The sequence below is a fragment of the Haliotis cracherodii genome, unplaced genomic scaffold, assembly GCF_022045235.1.
Source record: "Haliotis cracherodii isolate W230 unplaced genomic scaffold, xgHalCrac1.p SCAF_4, whole genome shotgun sequence".
NCBI lineage: Eukaryota > Metazoa > Mollusca > Gastropoda > Lepetellida > Haliotidae > Haliotis > Haliotis cracherodii.
Genome location: NW_027266297.1, coordinates 6,890,294 through 6,903,023, shown reverse-complemented (window position 1 = coordinate 6,903,023; position 12,730 = coordinate 6,890,294). Strand labels below are relative to the sequence as shown.

The following is a 12,730-nucleotide window of genomic DNA, read 5'->3' as shown; positions in this document are numbered from 1 at the left end:
ATTAGAATAACCTAAGCGATTATTGAAAGTCGAACTTCGGAATACCCGTTGTTCGAGGATGAGATATACCTTCCACATCAAGGTAACAGGCCGAGTGAAACTGGAATACTGTTAAAAGCACGTTTCAACAAACTCACTTTGTTAACTTGAATAAAGGCAATTAAATAAATATTGATATTCATTCCCTGCGTCTCGGTATGTGCAAATTACACAGATCCTTTGTATAAATCGAAAGCTATGCCACCTGCCATTTATGCATTGATAGAAGGTACGGAATAATAACAATCATGCGTACCGAGATCTTGGTAATATATGACTTTATGTCAACATTTCCATTAACAACTGTATATTATATTGATTTATTGGAATTGTGCATGTTAAGAATACATTTATGGAGAAATTACAGATCTTCCAGGCATTTAATTTGAGATTTTAGCGAGCGTTAACGATGACGCGAGGGTTTATTTTCTATGGAATACTGTAAGGGACGTTTTCGCGTCCTCGGTCTCAAGCATCAAGTAAGATTTGGGCAAAATCTCGAAACCTCGAGTTATTAGTACATAGCAATATAGTCGTAACGCATATACGCTCAGAATATGCTTCCGGTTTAATTCAGGAATTTTATTTCAGTCATTTCAAGTATTACCTTTTGTTACCATTCACGTGATGTAATTTCAATAGTGTTTAAAGTGGCGTAAAACTCTCACATTATATCACACACTCACTAAAATCTAGCCCACACGCTCACTCGCTCGCTCACTCACTTACTCATTCGCCTACCAGTTAGAATAGGCCTTCGGCATGACGGCAACCCATATGCTTGCTGTAGTGAGTGAGTGAGTTTGGCTTTACGCCGCTTTTAGCAATATTCCAGCAATATCACGGCGGGGGACACCAGAAATAGGCTTCACATAGTGTACCCATGTCGGGAATCGAACCCGGGTCTTCGGCGTGACTAGCGAACGCTTTAACCACGAGGCTACCCGACCGCCCCGTATACTTGCTGTAAGAGGCGACAATGCTTGTCGTAAGGGGCGACTAACGGGATCGGGTGGTCAGGCTCGCTGACTTGGTTGATGCATGTCGTATCCCAATTTGGTAGATCGATGCTCATGACATCAATCAGTGGATTGTCTAGTCCAGACGCTATTATTTACAGACCGCCGTTAATTACATGTAGCTGGAACACTGCTGAGTGCGGCGTTAAACAACAAACAAACAAACAAACAAACAAACAGCTATAACAGTGAACCTCTGTTTCTGTCAATGCTGACAACTACACGTGGCAATGAATACATCGTGATGACGTAATAATACATTGGACATATCGACAACACTCGGCCACTACCAGCCGTCCACTGCTCTGTATTACCGGTCGATCAACGCTCATCAGTGAAAGCCGCAGCGATAACAGTCGACGTAATTAGGATAAAAAGCAACGTTGTCCTTGATGTCCTGTAGATAATAATATTGAAGTGGTAGTAGTAATTGATTAATGCTGACAAAAATAAGGAAAAATGAAAAATCAATTTGATTCTTACTTCCACAATGACTATTAACTCACATTAAAGCAAGATTTGCATGGGTCCACCAAAGGGCACGTGATTAATCAACTCTCTCCAAATTAGGGCAACACTCAGTTTGTTTTTTGCTGACGGCTGGACAGTCAAGTTGAGTGGAAGCAGTGGAAGCGGCTGGTTTTTGTTTCTTAATCGCCATTTATTAAGGGTTAGGTATTTTGTTATTTAAGTTGAATTATAAACTAAACACATTAAAAGTGTCGAAATGTTTAGTAAAGATAAAAATACGTATATCATCATCTATAATTTCCATATTATATTTAAAAAAATACCAATTAAACTTTGCATGCATCTCGATCATACCCTGTTGCAGCCAGAGAACACACCTGAGATTAGTATTTAACCCTTTGGAAATTTCAATTTGGCGTGAGTGTCACTTGCGGAAATGATCCCGCACAAGCGGGAAAGGTTGTATGCTGTGTGGGAACAGTCGCGTGGGGAACAGTCGGAGCCAGCTTGCATGTTCGCCATCGTAAGCTGGTACTATTAGCCAAACACTAATCTTATGTATTATCTGGGCTTGATCCAACTTGATGCGTTTAGCGTCAGTGAATGAAGTACTGATTGTGTCACGGACACTGGGACGCTGATGTACTGCAGAGCTGCTAAAGATGTCAACCGATTGCATTTGGCAGCGTATTCATATATAATTGAGTAGGTTCTTGAATATGTAATGTGTGATACAATATGTTATTGTGAAATTATAATACACTGAAAAAAAAGGTAGGGGATCATGAATTATTTATATATCACGCACACAGTTAAAAGATATTCAGTCTTCACTATTAGAAGAAAATATTCTTTCAAAGATTCATGATTCCCAAATTTCTTGTATTTTTTTATCAGTATATAAATTGAAATATGTATTTATTTTCTTTATGGATCAGCGTGCGAAATTCCACTTCCACTGTCCTTCTGACGCAGACAACCGAGAGGCAAACGAACATTTTAGCCCCCACACGCCAAGTTCTACAATGAAATATTTAACAAATATGTATGTCTCACACGCCATTCTGCAACAATGAAATATTTAACAAACATTGTACATTTCAATATTCGGCGCAACTGTGACACGAATGATGTCCAATGCATTTCCCTATTTTCTTTTGTACCATATGTCCCCATGTTTTTTTCAGATGAACAATTGATTTGCCTTTGCATGTGTTTGTGACGGATGCCACCGGTGGGGCACGATACGCTTACCTTTTAGTGATTACCTGGTATCATCACTATTTGATAGTGATTGAAAAACACATGTTCATGATATAGCCGCCTTTGCTTTTAGCAGAGATTTCTTATGAATATGGAAAGGGGTTTGTCGTTTATATTTACATGCCATGCTGCATCAAGGAAATGTGTAACAAACATTGTATCTCCCACGCGTCATGCTGCTGTGAAATATTAAACAAACAGTATATATACCACGCGCTACGCTGCAGCTATGAAATGTTCAACAAACCTTGCTATCTGAGAGAGTGAGTGAATGAGTGAGTGTGAATGTTGTTTACGCCCAAATCGATCAGTACTCTCTAACACAACGGCCTGTAAAAAATCGGGCTGAGCCCCCCCCCCAGTCTTCAGCAACCCATGCTTGTGGTGAGATACGACTAACGGGATCGGGTGGTCAGGCTCGCTGTCTTGGTCAATGTAACCCCATTGTGTAGAGAGATGTACATGATGTCAATCACTAGTTTGTTTACAGACCGCGGTCGTACAGCTGGAATATTGCTGAGTACGGCGTTAAACAACAAAAACAAACAATCTTTGACAAACAATCAGTTAGGTTAGCTTGTTACTCGCCGATCTCTATGTATCCATGGCCTGGTTCATAAGCCACAGACGCTGCGGTGCTGCAACTGAGAAGTGTTTAACAAAGACATTATCTCGATAATCCCATTATCTCAAAAACCCACTTTCTTCATTCCCTTTCCAGAAGGCCGTATCCTCACGACGTGCGTTATTTCATGACGTCATTGTGCATGCATGTCCTCCTTACAAACTACCACTGTGTTTTCCATCTGATAAATCAATGTACAAACAAGCAGAATATTGCAGATTTCTGCGAAAGATCTCATTTACGTTCTCCTTAAATGTGTCACACCATCCAATTTATCACGACGTAACGCAACCAGATCAGTAATGAGGCCAATATCAGTTGTCTTCTGCGCTGGAAGATGTATTGCGGTAATGCAATATCTAACAGTAATTAACGACTGACAGCGCCACTCACCACCTAGTCATATTCACTGTTGTGACGGCCGGCATGGAGCTAGGGTGTTATTTCTAGAACAGACAAGCATCAGTCTCCTCCTCATCCTCATCCAGAACAGTCCATCTATTGAAGATCGATGAGGCAATATGAAACAGATATCTATCATCTCTCTTATTTAATTCATGTTGTCATCAGTAATAACATAAGGCCCATCGAGGCAGTGACCTAGGTCATAACGGGACTACGGAGGGTTCTTCCTGGTCTCGGTGTAGCCTCGATGAAAAATGAACATATGAAAGAAATGGCTTTCGGTGCATGGCTTGACATTAGGAATAGATTGGCATCAGTGTTAACATGGCTGTTTGCTTGAAGCCACCATGAATACTGGGTTCGTGAACATTGTGTATAAAATGTTTGAGCATGAAGAGGCAAATGAGGTGTGTATTTGCCCGAATTCCCCTATTAGCCGATAACCCAATTTGAATAAATTCTCGAGCAAAAACAGACATTATCTGCCATTCCGAGTTCCTTGTGGAATTTAGACTTTTGTTTTGGGCTAATAAAAGCGTTGCGAATATGAAGTTAACCGTAAGTGAACCGTAATCTAATTTATTTTAAAGATGGAGTATGGTGTCCTTCGAGTGTATTGGTGATCCGGCGTTATGAGGCTCGGCAATGCGTAACGTCCGTTGGTTGTGTCAGGATCCGGTCATCCTGGGTTCAAATCCCAGATTGCCCTGATTATGATCCTTGGATATTGAGCTACGTGCAGAGCTCTTTGGTAGTCTAATATAAAACGCCAACGCCAAAAAATAACAAGTCTCGATTATTTGCAGAAACGGATTCCACTGGGCTAAAAAGGCAAAATAGCGATGAAAATTAATTGAATGAATCTCTAAAAATCAGTGATGACACCAGGTGTTCGCGACACGGGTAATCACGTCCAGTTCAACCTGCTGCTCTTTAGGCTTCCTCCCTCTATTTAGCCCAAGGTCATGGTTTCATTCAGACATTTCTCTCTTAAACTGACGTGACATAACTGAAATAGTTTTCAATTCGTTTTCAGTCATGAAGCGACTCCGATACCATTGCATATTGTTTAGATACAATAAAATTGCTTTTTATCTTCACAAGTGAAAAAAGTGGAATGACCCTGATAGCCTGCATCCCTCATCACACTCTATCAAGAGTATCGTTTCACCCAAAAGACTTTAAAAAAATTAACGTATTTTTAAAACCAAATCATTATCAGTGACGATTCAACTCTGTGAGAGGGGATATAAATATTTGACTGCGTTTACTTGATTTTAGCCAATCATCCTAAAAGTTTTAGTGGTCCAACAATATTTTTACTTTTTTATTTCAACGAATAGGTGAACTTTTCAGCCAAAAGTTAATTAAATTGGTATTGACGATGCTCAAAAAGGTAAATTATTTACTATGATGCAGCAGAATGCGAAAGGAGAGGTATTAAGGGCTTGTCTCCGCGATGCGTATACCATCGATTGTGAACGAATAATCTCAAGTTAGCGAGCGATTCAATTTTACACTTCATCAGTATAGATGGGATGCCTCGAAGCAAGCGGCGGTTGTCGTGGTTGAAACTGGATATATCGATAAACTGTAAGTTGCTTTTCTAATTTACTGTATTTTATATCTATATGTGTTCCTGGAAGCATGTTCGCGTCCGCTAGTTCTAGAATATGATATAATTTTATCAGTATGTCGCGTTGTCGTTATGTCATGGCCTACATGAAATGAAGCTGGTAGTTTGTGTTTAAATCACGTCAACATGGGTACAGTCAAAGTCTTGAGTTCACTGCCACTGAGGTTGAACGATCACTTGTCATGTTTTAAGTCGCAGTCGGCATATTACAGCTATGTCACTACATTATAGAGATTAAATCTGACTAACGAATGGTCCATGGAGTGAGCAACTACCTAATTGATACATGTCTTTGCGTGTATTTGTGACGAGTGGGGCAGGATACGCTCACCTTTTCGCGAACACCTGATATCGCTATTTGATAGTGATTCATAAACACATGGTCAGATAAGTCAAGACTTTCTAGTCATATTTTTGTCGCTTTTAATTACGATTGGCTAATTTGGAGATTGGAGTATTTGTCTTCTCATTTGTATTCATCCGGGTACCTTTCATTCCATGCCGCTGTTGAAGTTTGGCCTGGGCCTCTTGTAGTGCTCTTTCAATCATGGGTAATAGTGACCTGCTCGTAAGTAATCTCTTGTAACGTTGGATGGGAGTGTGGTTGATGATGCAAGTGTGAGTGATGGAGTGGTTATCGCTTGGTCCTGCAGCAACACAGCCTTTAATGATACAACGAACTGTAACATAGTGGAATATTGTTTTACGACGTCCTATTTCACCGTATTCACGTTCTAACAGGCGATCATGATACACATTTGAATCACGCATACCATCTTGGTCAATAATATTTCGTGTTTTTAGATATTTTCTATTCAATGTAAACTCTGCAACAGCTGTTACGACCTGTTTAACGTCGTTCAATACAAAGTCGATATGTCTGGGCGAACCTTACATTTAAATAACACAGATACGAAGGCAAGAAAAGGCAAGGTCTTGGTCCTGCATTCATATCCTACCTTCCAAAAGTTACTCCATTAGCAGCGATGGATTTGTAATTTCTGACACTCCAAAATCAAAACAGGCGATACTATTTTATTGAGGTCAGAAAATTGACTTATCTTTTGTGAAGTACAGACCCACATTACCATAACTGTATTGACTGTTGCAGATGTAATGTATGTATTAGGATAACGGGCGCCTGGTGTGAGCGACAGGTGCTGTGTTAGTTTCTTACATGTATCGGCAACTCTGTGTAGGTTTCAGTGTTCGCCACAGGTGGTTGTGTTAGGCCTGACAGATCAGTATATGTGTTTCTCATCTACATGCTCAGACAAGGAGAAGTGGGCGGGTGGAAGAAGTTGGAACAAATAAATAACGCCCTAAAACCTCCTTAAAACCTTGATAGGTTGTTTTTTGTGTATGACGTGGGTGAAACAGGCCAATCTGGCATCTCGCTTGCGAGCGTTGAGAACGTCCTGAGCATTGAACTGGGCATGACATAGGTTTCTGCACGCTGGGGTCCAAGGCAACCCACTCCTGATCATATATACTCCAGCTTCATCAATGCTTGTGATAATTTACATCGTTGTGAATCAGAGTTTGTTGCGATTTATAACCATGGATATGTCTGGGTTCGCCACTATCAGCCAGAACAGTCAAAGCAGTGGAAAGATCTAACATCTCCGGCGAAGGAGGCAAAATCTGACATGGTGATGGCCTTGGTATTTTGGTGGATTACCTCCCGAAAGGTCAGATCATTAATGACCAAACTTTTCTTGTCTTCCTAAACGTCATAGAAAACTTACTTTAGGTGTCTCGTTCCACCGGGACAATGGACCTGTGCACAACTCGGTTGTCGCCATGGCTGCAATAGAAGATTGTGGCTTTAACTCACTGAATATCTTCCGTATTCACCAGATTTGACACCGTCATATTTCCACCTCTTGGCTATCTTGAAGGAAGAACTGTCTGACAAGCATTATCATATTATGATGACGTCATATCAGCTGTGGAAAAGTTTGGATGATTCAAAGTGTGCACACATCGGAGGGGATTGTGTAGAAAAATGATCAGCTACCAACTCCTCTAACACAGGCCATCCGGGTATGACTCGGAACACTTCGTGTAAAAGTATATATCAGAAGTTTGTCGTTTCCCAAGGTAAAACAGAATATCGTTTTCCAATTCCTCACTGTAAAATGGGTACATGAGGGTTACGTGAGGGGGACTTGAGGGGTACGTGTGGGGTACGTCAGGGGTACTTGAGGGTTATGTCAGGGGTACTTGAGGGTTACGTCAGGGGTACATGAGGGGGCCTTGAGGGGTACATGAGGGTTATGTCAGGGGTACGTGAGGGTTACGTCAGGGGTACATGAGGGGGCCTTGATGGGTACATGAGGGTTATGTCAGGGGTACTTGAGGGTTACATCAGGGGTACATGAGGGGGCCTTGAGGGGTACATGAGGGTTATGTCAGGGGTACTTGAGGGTTACGTCAGGGGTACATGAGGGGGTCTTGAGGGGTACATGAGGGTTATGTCAGGGGTACATGAGGGTTATGTCAGGGGTACATGAGGGGGCTTTGAGGGGTACATGAGGGGGCCTTTAAGGGTACTTTAGGGTTATGTCAGGGGTACATGAGAGGGCCTTGAGGGGTACGTGATGGGTACATTAGGGGTACTTTAAAGGCACATTAAGGGTACACGAGGGGTACATGAAGGGTACATGAGGGGGGTACATGAAGGGTACATGAAGGGTATATGAGGGGCACGTGACACGAAATAACATTGTGGTGAACAATCATTTCACTGCTTCACGTTTGGCACATGTGTACATTCGTACACTTGAAGTATCACTGTTTCCTGTGTTTTGCTTTCCCACGAGTTCCATATCGGAGTATACTACCTATACGTACATATATGTGGCCATGTTTCACATTGGGTCGTCATCACACCGTGTCGGAGTATACTACCTATATCACATTGGGTCGTCATCACACCGTGTCGGAGTAAACTACCTATACGTACATATATGTCGTCATGTATCACATTGGGGCGTCATCACACCGTGTCGGAGTATACTACCTATACGTACATATATGTGGCCATGTATCACATTGGGTCGTCATCACACCGTGTCGGAGTATACTACCTATACGTACATATATGTGGCCATATATCACATTGGGCCGTCATCACACCGTGTCGGAGTATACTACCTATACGTACATATATGTGGCCATATATCACATTTGGCCGTCATCACACCGTGTCGGAGTATACTACCTATACGTACATATATGTGGCCATGTATCACATTGGGCCGTCATCACACCGTGTCGGAGTATACTACCTATACGTACATATATGTGGCCATATATCACATTGGGCCGTCATCACACCGTGTCGGAGTATACTACCTATACGTACATATATGTGGCCATGTATCACATTGGGTCGTCATCACAACGTGTCGGAGTATACTACCTATACGTACATATATGTCGCCATGTATCACATTGGGTCGTCATCACAACGTGTCGGAGTATACTACCTATTTCACATTGGGTCGTCATCACACCGTGTCGGAGTATACTACCTATACGTACATATATGTGGCCATGTACCACATTGGGCCCTCATCACACCGTGTCGGCTGTGTAATACCTATGTACCACGTGCATAATACTTATCGGTTGTATTCTTTGTACAGTATACTTTCCAATGCCATTAGGGCGGTCGGGTAGCCTAGTGGTTAAAGCGTTCGCTCGTCACGCCGAAGACCCGGGTTCGATTCCCGACATGGGTACAATATGTGAAGTCCATTTCTGGTGCCTCCGCCGCGATATTGCTGGAATATTGCTAAAAGCGGCGTAAAACCATACTCACTCACTCACTCCAATGCCATTACATACGTTACCCCATCTCAGGCTATCTATTATACCGTACAATCATCAGTACGTATGCCATACCGTAAATCTTAAGTACGTATCCCATACCATGTCAATCTTTATTACGTACCAGTAGACCATACCGTATTTATCTTCAGTACGTATATCATGGACCCGTGAAGATCCGGGGTAGAATAGGTCTTCAGCAACCCAGGCTTGCCGTAAAAGGCGACTATGCTTGTCGTAAGAGGCGACTAACAGGATCGGCTGGTCAGGCTCGCTGACTTGGTTGATGCATGTCATCGTATCCCAATTACGTGGAACGATGCTCATGATATCAATCACTGGATTGTTTGGTCCAGACTCGATTATTTACAGATCACCGTCACATAGCAGGAATATTGCTGAGTGGGGCGTTAAATAACAAACAATCAAACAAAAAAACGTATATCATACCGTATCAATCTTCAGTATGTATTTCATACCGTATCAAGCATCTGTTCGTATTTCATATCCTATCAATCATCAGTACGAATATAATTTCATGCCATGCTAGCATTAGTTAGTCTGTAAGTCGTAAAGCCTATATGCAACCCAGTCAATCACACTCGCTTCTTGTCAACATTGCCATGTTGAAATCATCTTCCGCAATAAAGCACAAGACGACTCGTTATGGAGCTCTACAAGATAACCATGTCTGAAGTGTAAATAAATCACAATGGACAATCTGCCAGTTTCCACAAGGATCAACCAGGTTGTGAGATTTGAAGAACACCGCTGTTGCATTGTGTGGTAGCACGATCATCAATACTGATTCTTATCTGCGGGAACATCTCGTGTGGAGATGAAAATCAAGACATTTATTTTGGAACCATGGAGCTACTGCTCCGTGCAGTGCTGCCTGTCGGCGATATAACCTTACAGTCTACGTCATATCGGAGACATGTATTTATTTAGCTTTATGAAGTTAAATATTTTAAATAACGTTTGATAACTGGTTGATAATGATAGATGTCATAATATTATATTTCAAGGACAGTCAATAAAAAAACTACAGTATGGAATTTGATTTAAACAAGGATGAATTGCCATGATGTGTTTTTTTGTGACTAGCTAAGATTTAAAAAAATAAAATAATTTAAACTAAGTAATACTTTAAAGATTGTAGCAATCAGTGTTAAAAAATACAAATGTGTTTGTTCTGTGTCCGGTATTCTAATTGAGCGCGTTAGAAACCTACGATTATGTTTCTAGGTTTATCAGTACCATACCCGTGCTCGTGGGTTTAATTTCACCAAAGTGGTAAACGTCTGAGACCTGCATCACTTGGGGCTTTCCTCCCCCGTGAGGCTGACACACTGTGATGAAACTGGAATATTGTTAAAAGGAGCGTTAAACCCAGCTCACTCAATCACTCACTCACTCACTCACTTACTCACTCACTCACTAATTGGGTATGTCCAGAAACACTAACAGGGCTATTCCTGCTGGTCATGTATCTAAATCGTGACTAAAGATGCGGTCTACGGAATGAGGTGATAGGTCTCCCGATTGGCCGAGGATGAGCATGATGACCCCTGGGGCAGATGATTGGCTAGTTATGTGATGTAGATCACCAATCATTGTCAGGTCTTTCATTAGGTGCCGGTTATCGATCCTTGGCGACGAGGCGAGATTGAACGACTACAGCGTGAGATGAGCTGAAGGTCAGGGGGTTGGGGCAGTGAGGTGAGCCTTGATCACGTGTCAGCAATGACCAGCCCATCAAGCATTCAATACCCTCCTGCTTCCCCACTCAACTGATGTGCCAGTGTAAAACACAAACGTACTGAGCCACGGACATAGGTCATAGTGACATATTGATGTCTTGAGTCCATTTGACAGCTATCAATACCACTCCTTGGGGAAATTTCAACATCATTTATACAGTCCATGTTGTCGAGCAGTTTTCATATTGGCCGAATGCAGGCAGTTTAGTCCCGATAACGTCGTATTTCAAAACCTGTTTCCTACCTAATAGGCCAAAGTAGGATTCTGGTTACTGCTATGCTGGGCAAGTTAATTACCGGGTTCTAGTCTCAATGTGTTTCCTGCTAATTACAGCTGAGGTTTCTGCAACTCAATATAAGTTTGTGGGTTGGATAGACATATTACAGCGTTGTACAGCGGGTGAGATCAATGGTTGACGTGGTGCTGTGTACCAGGTGAATTCATTGGTTGGCGTTCCGATGTGTAACAGGTCATTTCATTGGTTGACATGGCGCAGTGTAACAGGTGACGTCATTGGTTTGCGTGGATATGTGTAACAGGTGATGTCATTGGTTCCCAGGGCGATGTGTAACAGGTGATGTCATTGGTTGACGTGGATCTGTGTAACAGGTGATATCATTGGTTGGTGTGGATCTGTCTAACAGGTGATGTCATTGGTTGGCAGGGCGATGTATAACAGGTGATGTCATTGTTTGGCGTGGCGATGTGTAACAGGTGATGTCATTGGTTACCAGGGCGATGTGTAACAGGTGATGTCATTGTTTGGCGTGGCGATGTGTAACAGGTGATGTCATTGGTTGGTGTGGATCTGTGTACCAGGTGATGTCATTGGTTCCAGGGCGATGTGTAACAGGTGATGTCATTGTTTGGCGTGGCGATGTGTAACAGGTGATGTCATTGGTTCCCACGGGGATGTGTAACAGGTGATGTTATTGTTTGGCGTGGCGATGTGTAACAGGTGATGTCATTGGTTGCCAGGGCGATGTGTAACAGGTGACGTCATTGGTTGGCAGGGCGATGTGTAACAGGTGATGTCATTGGTTGCCATGGCGATGTGTAACAGGTGATGTCATTGGTTGGCAGGGCGATGTGTAACAGGTCATGTCATTGGTTGGTGTGGATCTGTGTACCAGGTGATGTCATTGGTTGGCGTGGCGATGTGTAACAGGTGATGTCATTGGTTGCCAGGACGATGTATACCAGGTAATGTCATTGGTTGCCAGGGCGATGTGTAACAGGTGATGTCATTGGTGGACATGGCACTGTGCAACAGGTGATTTCATTGGTTGGCAGGATGATGTTCAACGGGTACAATAACTTATTAGAAAGGCGGACGTCATCATTTTTTACCACATATCAGCTGAGGGACCACCAAGCTCCTTGTCTTATTGCAGCCACACTGTTCCAAGTCCTCGCCTCCAACAGAACCAAAGGACGGCTCCACCGAGTCCTTCGTCTGTCCGTGTACCTCATCTCGGTCTGACATGATTTATCACGTCATTAAGCTTGCCTGGTGTCAGGATCTGCCTGAAATATGCTCCTGTTTGCTTAATCGTATTGATTACTAATAGCTTCTCATATACAGAGTAAATTCGGTATAAGGGCCGGTCACGTGATTACTAATAGCTTCTGATATGCAGAGTAAATGTGGTATTAGGGCCGGTCACGTGA

General features: G+C 42.4%; 1 protein-coding gene across 5 annotated transcripts in view; it reads left to right on the top strand.

Moving 5' to 3' along the window:
* The window catches only part of LOC139480232 (potassium voltage-gated channel subfamily B member 2-like), a 257,935-nt gene that overhangs the window by 42,174 nt on the left and 203,031 nt on the right, over nt 1–12,730 (top strand). Inside the window, exon 1 of one of the 5 annotated variants that reach the window (XM_071263270.1) lies at nt 5,408–5,415. The exons of the other annotated variants lie outside the window; for them this stretch is intronic. The gene's annotated coding sequence lies outside the window, so the exon portion shown is untranslated. Of the gene's footprint in view, nt 1–5,407; nt 5,416–12,730 lie in introns of those variants that run through there. 5 annotated transcript variants of the gene reach the window in all.